General features: G+C 39.1%; 1 long non-coding RNA gene across 1 annotated transcript; it reads right to left on the reverse strand.

Annotated features, from left to right (window-relative positions):
* Positions 1-1,635: 1,635 nt before the first annotated feature.
* On the reverse strand, positions 1,636-2,771 carry LOC146857715 (uncharacterized). The gene is made up of 3 exons (XR_014979609.1): positions 2,711-2,771; positions 2,139-2,208; positions 1,636-2,048 (listed from the first exon to the last, which is right to left on the reverse strand). It is a non-coding gene; the product is annotated as an uncharacterized LOC146857715 (long non-coding RNA).
* Between the last annotated feature and the right edge of the window lie 8,675 nt (positions 2,772-11,446).

An 11,446-nucleotide genomic window follows, 5' to 3' on the forward strand; every position in this document is an offset into this window, starting at 1 on the left:
TTAACGTTGTGTTCCGTGTTTGTGGCTTTGTGAGTGTTTTGGTATTTCGGTGTGTTAAAGTTTTATAGTGTTTGAATAACGTTTGTAGTGAGGTTTGTACGTGCGTTTTGTGTGTTTGTGGGTGGGTGGGAATGTTTGTTTCTGTTTTGTAGGTTTTACGGAGAAGATATTTTCGTCGGTTTCAAACACCTTATTTTTTTAAAGGAAGTGTGTATTAGTTGTGTTTACTAATGTTTATTTAACACTTCCTTTATTGTTCGGGTTTCCAGGAGCGGTTATTTACCTTTTTTATATTTTTCGGGATTTTTATGGTTAATGGATAGTCATTTTTTGGATAACTATGGATTTTGAACTCCCTGGATTTATTTGGAAGGAATGTTATTATCCCATTGGAGATACTACACAGGTAAGTTCATTTAAATATTTTTATTGTTGGTGGCGAAACCTTATATATTTAATATTGTTGTTGTGTACTTGGTTTGTTTAATTATGTTGTCTAAATATATGTCCATATAATTCATGTATATATTTTAGACCACATAATTAAATATGTGATATAATAAAGTGGATTATTTATGTTGTGATAGTTGTTTTAGTAGAATTGTGGGTTAATATTTAGAAAAGGGTTTAGAAGAGAGTTTGAGCTATTATATTTAAGTACTCAAGTCCTCTTGTGGATGGGTATAGCTGTACCTGTTGTTGTAGGTAATTATACATTTGAGTAGTTTGTCTAGACTGTTTTGGTTTTAATTGTAGGACAGATTGTTGCATTCTTAATTCTTGGAAACTTTGTTCCTTTTGTATGGCAATTAGTAGTTTTTGTAGTGTTGGAGTTGTTCTCCCAGTAGAAGTTAGGAATGCATTATGCCAGCCCTCGACGGCGTTGTTAGTTTTGGCTTGTTGGTTGAGTGTACTTACATATACATTCCACCAAGGTATTTGGAACTTGGGCTGACGTCTATGGCCTGATCTGTGCAGTCTCCCCACCCAGGTATCCTCAAAATAATCTAACAGGGGAGATAACTTTACTTCATTTTGTTTGTAGAATGGACTTTCTAATAAAAGATTGTAATGTTCTGCAACATCTGTGGTTGGTACATAAGCTAGGGCTGTTAGAAGTTTTATTTGATGTGCAAAACTTATGTTAGTGGCGTATTCTACACTTAGTGAAGATTTTTGTAAATGTCTCCATATACATTGGTTAAGATGGAAGTAACATCCTTGGATAGCTGTATGGGGGTACAGTTTTAGAATGGAATTTATCATGGCTTGCTCAAAGTCTATGATAATTGTTTGAGGGTAAAAATCATTAGATTCTTGTTTTACTTTTCCTAGCATTTCATTATATGTTGTGTTTTGTTTGTTAGGTAATAGTGCATAAATTAAAGGTATGGAAGTGTTGTGATATTGACCGTGTATTGTGTAAAGCTGATAGAATGGTTTTGGGCATATTGTAAAGGTGCCATCCATCATCCATGTTTGGCATTGTTGCAGTTTAGTTATATTGTTTGCAGTAGCAAACATTATGATTCTTTTTTCTGGGCTTTTGTTATCAAAAAAAATAAAAGGTTCATTATTGTGGGTGATACTTAATTCTGGCGGAATGATGATCTCTTGAAAAGTTTTAGGGGATGGTATAGTTGTCGTGGTTGCTTTTTTGGTCCTAGCAATAGTTCTTTTTATAGAAGCAATTGATGGTAATTGGCCTCTTGCTTCTTTGGGCACTCTAGGTAATAGTTCTTTTAGGATTACACTTGTAGCAGTTTGTGAACCTGTGCTTAATTCTTTGATATTTTCAAGAGTTGATCTGACTTCTATTTCAGAGAGATTGGGTGGATGGTTATGCTCTCTTGTATATAGTACAGTTGTTTCTCTTGTTGTTGCTCGGCCGTAGCATTTGTTAGAATAATATTTAGTACACTTCCAGTTCACTTTTCGGTCCGTCTGCTTTTCTTGGGTGTATGTGTAACCCATGTAACACAATAGGAATTTTCCTTTCTGCGAAGTTATAAATTGGGCTTCTTCTGTCATCGTGATGTGTTACAATTCTGGAAAAAATGTATATGAAAATATATGCTATAGTACTTTATATCTTTATATGAAATTAGTAAAAAAGCATTTTTTTTATATATACTTACCAAGTCTTTTTTGTTGTATTTGAATGAAGATGTTGTTTGTCGCAAAAATGTTGTTTAGTTGATTTAGTCTCTGAAAGTTAAAGAACATTTATTGTTGTGGTTGGTTTAGTTTTTTAAGTGGGGTGGTATTGCTGTTTGGTATAGACTATATTTTTATTGAAGAAACTTATTTTATTGTTTTACAAATTAACAATTCAAAAAACATTCCCCCACCTTCATCTGTCCCGGAAGTACCACACATTTATCATCAAGACCAATTATTCAGGAGAATGAACAACCTTTCCACCCAGTTCTCTACCCCCCCTCCCCCACCACATGTCAATGTACCCCCGTCTCCTACCCCTCTTACTATGTGCCCCTCCTGCCTAATAAATAAGATGCAGTAGCCTAACCTCTCACTAAGCAAACAGAGCCTACCCTCATGCCCAGTGGTATAGACTATAGGTGTTAATTTATACAGGTTTTTTACAATTTAAAAAAGAGAACATGGATTTGTTTAGGGGTTTAGGATGTTTTGGGGTTTGAGTAGGATTTAATTAATATTTTATAAAGTATTTTGATAGTATACTTACTTTTTAGTGAGTCTTTTCTGGCAATCTTCAATATTTTCTTTAGCTGTTTGGAGTAATATCTGTAGTGGAAACATAAAGAGATGGAATATATAAGTTAGTTATTTATTTGAGTAAAGATAAATTAGTGTTTTAGTTTAATTTGGCAGTTTAGTTAGAAAAGAATATTTACTTACGTTTTTAGAATAGTAATAGGATGTAGGTTTCTTCTGTTTAGTAGAGCTTCTTCTTCGTTCAATGCTTTGGTTTAAGGCACCGTGGAACACTTGTTTTAATTGGTTTATATAGTGGTTTCAAATTGTTTCTTGAATGTTATTGGTTGTTTTCTGTATGTGGCCTTTCTATTGGATGGTTTGAATTTTTTTTAGTTAATTGGTTTCCTTTTATGGAAAATGCTAAGTAAGAGTATATTTAGTTTTAAAGGAGGAGAGTTTTAAATTATTATATATAAAAAGATTGTTTATAATGTGTACTAATTTTATTTAAATGTGTTCAAAATGCCAATGTGATAATTATTTTAGGTTTTTTTTATTATGTTGTTAAATATAGAGATCGCTATAAATGTTATGTTTATGTTTAAGTAGAATCTCATTTGAAAATGTATGTTTTGGTAAAATATTGTCTTTATGTTGTTGAAAGTATTGGTTTTATTAGTATTAGAATTGTCGATATATTTAAAAAAACGATATTATTGATGTCTATATTTTGGTTATCGATATTTGTGACATGTGTCATATTTATTAACTTATGTCGATATTTAGTATTTCGATATTAATGTGTGCGATATTTGTGTGATCGATATAATTGTATTACGATATTGTAGTGTCGATATTAGTGTAGTTTTTTAAATAAGTATACAATGTCGATATTTTTGATGTCGATATATTTGTTGCGATATTTGTGTAGTTCGATAATGTGTCTGTCGATAATATGTCAGAGATCCAGTTTGTTCCCTGTGTGGCTAAAATGGCTAATGAGAAGTTTCCTGATCAACCCTCTTGGCAGTTGGTATGGTGGCCACCTAAATGGAAACACTCTATCACATGCTTCCTCTCCTGTTGCTAATGGAGTAATAATTTCACTTCTGAGGTGATCCTGCTTCTTACTTCAATCAAAACTTGCTTTTGGATTAAACTTTGTTAGCACTCTGTTAATCACAGTTTAATCAAAATGTATCTGTGTGACATCATAGCCCAAAGGCTCACAAGGTCTTCCTGGTGCTGTGGCCCACGGCACCACATAACGGCTATGGTTTTATAAAAAAGGATGCTATAACTTCAACTTCTCTTTAAGGATACAGAGTGACTAACTGCAAGTGCTATTTAAAAAAGATGTGCTTTTAACACGAGGTACACTCTGGCTGCGACCTGGCACCCTTTAAAAAAAACCTTGCCATGTGGCCCATTCTCTGTGCAATGTACCCATGCTTTGGCAGGAGTTACGTTTTTTGAAAGCAGCTTGTAGTGCTTCCAATAAATCCACAACAAGACATGGAAGTGCAGATTAAGTAGGATACTTTATTCATAAGCAAGATCCCATTGATCCGCCTCACAGCTTTCTCTGGACACCTGTCACCCTCTGACATTTCATGACCTAATCTGACAAAGGCGGTGACATACATAGTGTTTCATGCTTAGCTGGCAGATGACATGCACAGCGTTCTAACACTGCGACAGCCACCCAGCTACCACACACCTCCATTCCTTAATATCACAATATAAGTAATTAAAAGTATTTAAGTGAATCCCAAATTATCAAGAAGGTTGAACACCTTTGCAACACTATAAAACACCATCAAGCATAGATTCACTAAATAACCAATTCCTTGGTTCTAACAAATCTTACAGATTTAGACAGACTTTAAACATAGTCTTTTAAATAAGCAGGTTTTCTAACAACTCTATGAGATTTTTCTATGACAGTATTTTTCCAACAGTCTTCTACCCCCCACCTCCTCATTCTCAGAAGAATTAATCTTTCCTTTGTACAACACAACTCAGTCAAGGTTCCATATTCGGTGATCCTTGGTCCCGTATTGTCCAATGCCTTAATTACCTGTATTGGCTTGGAGAATTTGGGAGAATCACCACTGCTTCGGGGGTGTTTAATCACAACAAAGTTCCCTACCCCAATTTCTAATTTTGTAACTGCTTTCCTTACATCAAAACATGTTTTCCTGTTTACGGTTTTGTCTGCTTCTTTCTCTTGCCACTCACTCTCACTACCAGCTTTGCCCACCCCAAACTCATAATTGGTAACCCAAGGGTTTTTGACCGAGGTGTTGGGATACCTCACTCAAAACAGATCAAATGGAGTTTTCCCTGTAGTGCTGTAGGGCGTGAACCTGTACATTTCAATTATATTTCTCACTTCTTCTTTCCAATTTACCAAATTAGATTTTGCTAACATGACGGTTTTCTTAAGTACCCTATTCAACCTTTCCACCATGCTATTCATCTCAGGATGATGTAGCGCACACCTTTTATGCTTTATTCTTCTACTCACAAGAAACTCCTCCATTTCTTTGGATACCAATTGGACACTATTGTCTGTGAGTAATGTAACAGGATAACCTTCTCTAGCTGTGCGATCCATCAAACACTTAGTTACATGTTTAGTTTCAATAGCACTTGCTAAACATTTTACAGCCCACCTTGAGTTCATATCGATTACCACAAAAACATACAGTGGTTGACCATTCCCATGAATCCGACCCAAAATATCTAGAGCAATTTCCTTCCACAGACCAGTTAGCTGTCCTCTGATCACCAAGGATTGTACTCTTGTTTTCTTTGACTTTTCACTCAGCACACAGGGTACACAGTCTCATACCACCCTTTTAACCTGTATGTCCATCCCTGACCACCAATATGCTGATCGTAACCTCTTCTTTGTTTTCAATATACCTGGATGAGGCTCTTGGGCGAGACTTATCAACTGCTCTCTGAGACTGTACGGAGGTATCAGTCTAGTTCCCCTATAAAACAGATCCTTGCACGTGCTCAATTCATCCTTCACACACCAATGTACCTTACAACCATCAATCCCTTGTTTCCTGTTATGCCACCCCTCCTTATCAAAAGCATCACCTCATTCATTATTATGTCAGTGCTCAAAGCCTCATACCACCTCTCTGCTGAAACAACATTGCATTCTATTTCACACACACATTCTGTTTCCCCATCAGATTGTTCATCCTCTTCAACGTTGGTATACTTTTCAGGAACCAACCTGGACAGTGTGTCTGCCACACCATTTTCTATGCCAGAAATGTACTTCACTTCAAAATTGCACTCCTGTAGAGTGATTACCCATTTTCCTTCCTGACTCTAAATCTATCCTTTTTTTTCTTAATGATCTCACAAGAGGCTTGTGTTCAGTCCTTATTTCAAAGTTGACGCCCCATAAAAATGTCTTGCAATTTTTCACTGACCAGTACGCAGCAAGGGCTTTTCTCTCAATAACTGAGTATCTTGACTCAGGCTCTTTAAGCCCTTGTGAGATTAACTTTATAGTGTTCATGCCATCCTGCCCATTCTGTTACAATACAGCATCCAGCCCTTTTAGACTAACATCAGGTGTGATTACAGACTTCTTCATGGGGTCAAAATGTTTGAATTTAGGGGCTGCGCTGACTTCTTACTTCAATAACAAGAATTTACTCTTGCAAACACCATCCAATACAAACTCAATACCTTTCCTCAAGATGTGTCACATGTTGACACTTAGCTCAGCAAAGTTTTTAACAAGCTTGCTGTAGTATTCTACCATACCCCAAAACTTCATCAAATCCACTTACTTGAGGTGAGGGCAACCTCATGCTCTGTATACTATCAATCAACTCAGTGTTGGGTAGGAACCCCTCCCAAGTGATTGAATGACCTAAAGGGTTAATGGTCTTAGTACCAAACTTACACTTGTCAGGTTTTATTGTGAGATTACAGTTGCTCACCCTCTCCAAAACACCTCTAAGACGAGCATTGTGCTCCTCAGTATTTTTACCATATACCAGGATGCCATCCTGATATACACAAACTCCTGTGGCTCCTTTAAAAACCTTTCCCATGAGAGGCTGGAACACCGATGCTGCAGAAACTAACCCGAAAGGTAGCCTTACAAACCTAAATGTTCCAAATGGTGTTACAAAAGAGGTATAGTCTCATGAGGATCCTTTCAACTCAATCGGATGATAGCCCGGGGTGAGATCTATTGTGCGAAACACATTAGCTGCACCCCTCCAATAACAACAAAAGCACTGTAATGTTTGAAAGAGGATATCTGTCAACAATAACACATTTATCCAAATGTCTCAAATCCACGCATAGACGTAGACTTCTATTGGACTTCTTGGCTGCCACCACTGGTGCAAGCCATTCGGTACCCTCCACCTCTTCTATTAATCCATTTTCCTTCAGTTTCTTAATCTCTTCTCCAATAGCTATAGGAACATTCTTTACTTTACAATAAACAGGCTGTGCACCTGGAACCAAACATATTGCATGCTTATTACTTACCAGGCAACCTTGCTCCTTCATGAAATCTTTTGAAAAATATTTTTCTATTTCTTCCAAACTTTTGTTAGCAGTCAATGTTTCACCACTACATAGATTCACCTTCTCTTTTAGACAAATAGGTAGATCATTGTTGGGATCTAACATCACACCCAAGTCACCCTGATGTACCCAACTTCTGATGCTGTCCCCTTTTTTCAAACCATAAATATTTCCTGACACCAAACATTGTATGTATTCAAGTAAGCCCACAAAGTAGCCATGCAAATTTATGGGCCCACCCCCATAAGCACATGGCTTGATGTCTGGTTTAAAAAGAGTGACCTTTTTCTCCAGTTTACTGCAGAAGAATTTATTAGAGATAATGGGGATTTTCGCCCCTGTTTCAAACAACACTTTAGTTGCCTCCTCCTCGACTAAGATCAAGTCCACATGGCTAGCTCTAACCTTGACCAGGTCATCTACCTGCAAGAAAGTTGTCCACACTCAAACTCAGTACCATCTCTTTCCTGCAGTAGCAGCCCATGGTGGGAGTGCTGCCGGGCACTGATGTGGGGTGGGGAGGGGCAGGGTGGGGGGGTAGTGGGGGGGTAGTAAACTGCGGAATACGGCCACACAGAGGTAAGTACACAAACAAATCATTAAAATGAATTTTGTTGCGCGCGCTGCATCGCCAAATGAAAAAGCGGAAGAGAAGTAAAGGGAGCAAGTCACAGGGAGCGAGAGAGAGAGAGCAACGGGACACAGGGTGAGGCATGTTGATGGAGTAACCCAATGAAGAACGAGTGTGCTCGTGCTCAGAAATGCTGTCTCACTGAACCTGCTCACAAACGTTTTCTCAAGTAACATTGATGGACCGTGCGCTCCAAGGGAACGCGCGAGACCTAACTACATGTTTTTTGCCAGTCTTGTCTAAGATAATGCGCATGTTTTTGCACATGTAAGGAAACCCCACGTCATAGATGTTGGCCCCTTGCACCCAGGAGAGTCATTCAGGTTGTTGCCACATGCGCTCACAAGAATCTCCTATGGCTGACTCACATTCACTCGTGCCTGAGGGAGGTACATGAGAATCTCTCAGGGGGGACCTGCATGTACTTGTGTCCTGAGGGCGATTAAGCCGCCACCCACTTGAGCGCTTGCAAGTCTTTCCAAAATGACACATATGCATGCACACATGAAAATGTGAACAGTGAAAGCCGTGGGTCAGCCACCAAACAAAAAGCAATGATCTCACCAGAACTGAAGAAATGTCTTCAGGTCCATGGCAGCAAACTGCTAAGTCTTGTCCATCCAATATAAAGAAACGTTATTCCTGCCAACAACGTCACTGTAGTACGTCCAATAAATCCACCACAAGCAATGGAAGTGTAAATTAAGTAGGATTCTTTATTCATAAGGAATATACCATCCATCCACCCGCTCACAGCTTTTTCTGGGCAACTGTCACCCATTAACAATATTCCATGCTTAGGTGGCAGATGACATGCACAGCATTCTAACACTGGGACAACTACCACACAGCTTTTTTCATGTCCCTGAACTTTTGGCAGTTTCAACAAACAGCAGTGACCAAGGCTTCTCCCAAAGTTAAAATCTGGGGGTTCTGTATGAGCTCATGGTGGTGTAATATGAACTGCTGGATTTTGGACGCAGTTCTTCTCCTGTCCGTCTTCACTCTAATATCCCCGTCCCACAACACTTTTCTCATTGCTTGGTCAAGCGCTCTGAAGTAAACAAAAGAAAACACCTAGCGCAATATACATCTTCGTTTTAAATGATTGAATACAGTCCTTACACTCAGTGACAGATAAGATTTCCTTCTGGTATCAGTGATCGAGAACAGACTGTTAACAAGCTCCTTTGCTTTTAGACATTGTGCAATTTGAAGTCTCTCAACTTTGTTGTAGCGAGAGGCTTTTATGAATCTGAAAACATTATTGGTGGCAATTGTAAAGATGGACTTCAGGTTCATTTAAAGCCTTCACTATCACATTTTTGGATCTCTACATACTTACACGCTTAGCTATTTCGGAATAAATGGTATCTGTGAAAAAAAGAAGTATATCAGTTGTTAGGGTCCTGAACGCATCTCATCTATATATTAAATAATTGTATTGTAGTATTTCTATTATGTTTCCTGCCACTTACTTATCCGCAAAGCTATTCTCGGGATGTAACAGGCTGCTCCGTTCATTGTGTGTCGTTGGCACAATGTGAATTTATGGAGTGGTCTTTGTGTGGACAGTCTTTATGGGTTGGTGAGGTATGGAGTGTACTGCCGACATGGGGCACGTCGTGCACTACATGTCCATGAGCAATACGTTATATATCACAGTAAAAAAAATAACTTTCCATAACCCGTCAGGGAAATGCTCAATTGAAAAAACTGCTACTTTTTCTGTTGATTCATACACCGGAATCTTCAAAGCTTGAAGTAATCTTCTAAACACACTGAAATCTATAAATTGATGAACTTGTGGATAATGTTTCTAGGTCCACATCATCCAAGCTGACAAGAGGGCTCAGTAATTTAAAACACAAGCTGCTAGCATCTGAGGTTGTTAAGTTTAGTAGCATTGAATTGGGTGACAGTGACATCTGTATTTCCAGCCCTTATTAATATCACCCAACAGACGCAGATTCCTTTACTCCACAAACCGTGAGGGGTTTATTTATGAGAGCCCTGTGTCACTTTTGCACCACGTGAAGTGGTGCATGTGTGACGCAGGGCGCTCATAAAAATGTATGAAGCCAGAAGTCACGCAAAGCCACTGCACGTGGCTTTGAGTGGCCTCATAAATCATGAGTAAGACGGCGCAGAGCAAATCGCTGCGTCACCTGACGCTGCACAGAGAAGGCATTCCATGGATGTTACAGTGGGTTTTCCCCCGCAACACCCATGGAATTTGATTCTGCCCCAGATTTACAAATTGACGTAAACCTGGAGAAGCGCCAAATCTGTACGCCTCACGAAGTGAGGCATAGCTAGGAGAAATATGTTTATTTCTCCTGTTTTTTTCTGTCTTTCTATGTGTGCTGAGGAAAACGCCTCAGTGGATTGTTTTTGTGCAAGAAGGTGCCCCTTCCAGCAAAAAAAACAATTCTGTCTGTAACAGATACACCCTTGCACCATGGTAAAAGGAAGCCTGCATTGGTGCTAGGCTGCCAAAATGGCACCAGCACAGGCAGAAAGCACATGGAAGCACCTAATTGATAAAATACAGTTTATTCCTGCCCGTTCACTTCGGCGTAGGACAGCATAGCATGGTGCCTTGCTGCGCTGCGCTACTCCAAAATGCCATTAATGAGGCCCGGAGTGACTGCATCTACCACGGAAACCTCGGAACCACTTGAAAAGTCTTCTCTGTCTATCAAAAGTGCTACAATGTCGCAGCCACTGCTTTAACTAGGCCGGTACTCACCTGCACTGAGTACTGGCACTTTTTATAATTTCTCCTCTTGAGTACCGACCTGTTCCTAGAACAAAGAGAGTACCGGTCTGACTGCCAACCAGTTAGTGCTCTCCTCATCAATCAACTGATACCTCGGCAGCGCCTCTAACACGCACTGCACAGATTTAATCTCAGCAGCTCTTGTCACCAGGACACAGCATTAGCTACTCTGGAAGGCATCAGAGCAGGGGTGTGGCTGCAGGGTGATTAGCTTAACCTTTGATCTTTCACAGTGGGGACAGAGGGGGCTGTAAAATCTAATGGGCGCAGCAGTGGGATGCACTGTTCAGTACCGAATATGCCATTGACAGAACGAAAGAACGTTTACTATTGCTGTCACCATCGCCAACCATCGCTACGCAACTGAATTGCCTATTTGCAAGTGTAAATAATAAGGGCTCTTGTTACCAAACTCGATGATCTCTACTTTATTGACCTTGGACGGAAGTCCAGCGAAAAATGTGTTATGCTCTTTGAACAGAGATGCTTGCAGACAGTACAAAAGCACCTTGGCTTATATGCCACATGGATGTACACGGCTGAATTTTCATCAAAAGCCAAATAAATGTGTTGCATGGATAGGCATGTGCGTGTTATTCACACTCATGGTTGCAATGTATTTCACACTGTGATCCAATGTCAAAAAGAGTAAAATTAAAAATTTTCATTTATTTTGCGCTTCTATGTGGTCGGGTGTACAAGTTATTTTGATATTAGCACAGAAAACATATTTAATTTGTAATAAACCCCATCTAGGCCGAGACTTCATGTCA

The sequence above is a fragment of the Triturus cristatus genome, chromosome 3_2 (genome assembly GCF_964204655.1).
Source record: "Triturus cristatus chromosome 3_2, aTriCri1.1, whole genome shotgun sequence".
NCBI classification, from domain to species: domain Eukaryota; kingdom Metazoa; phylum Chordata; class Amphibia; order Caudata; family Salamandridae; genus Triturus; species Triturus cristatus.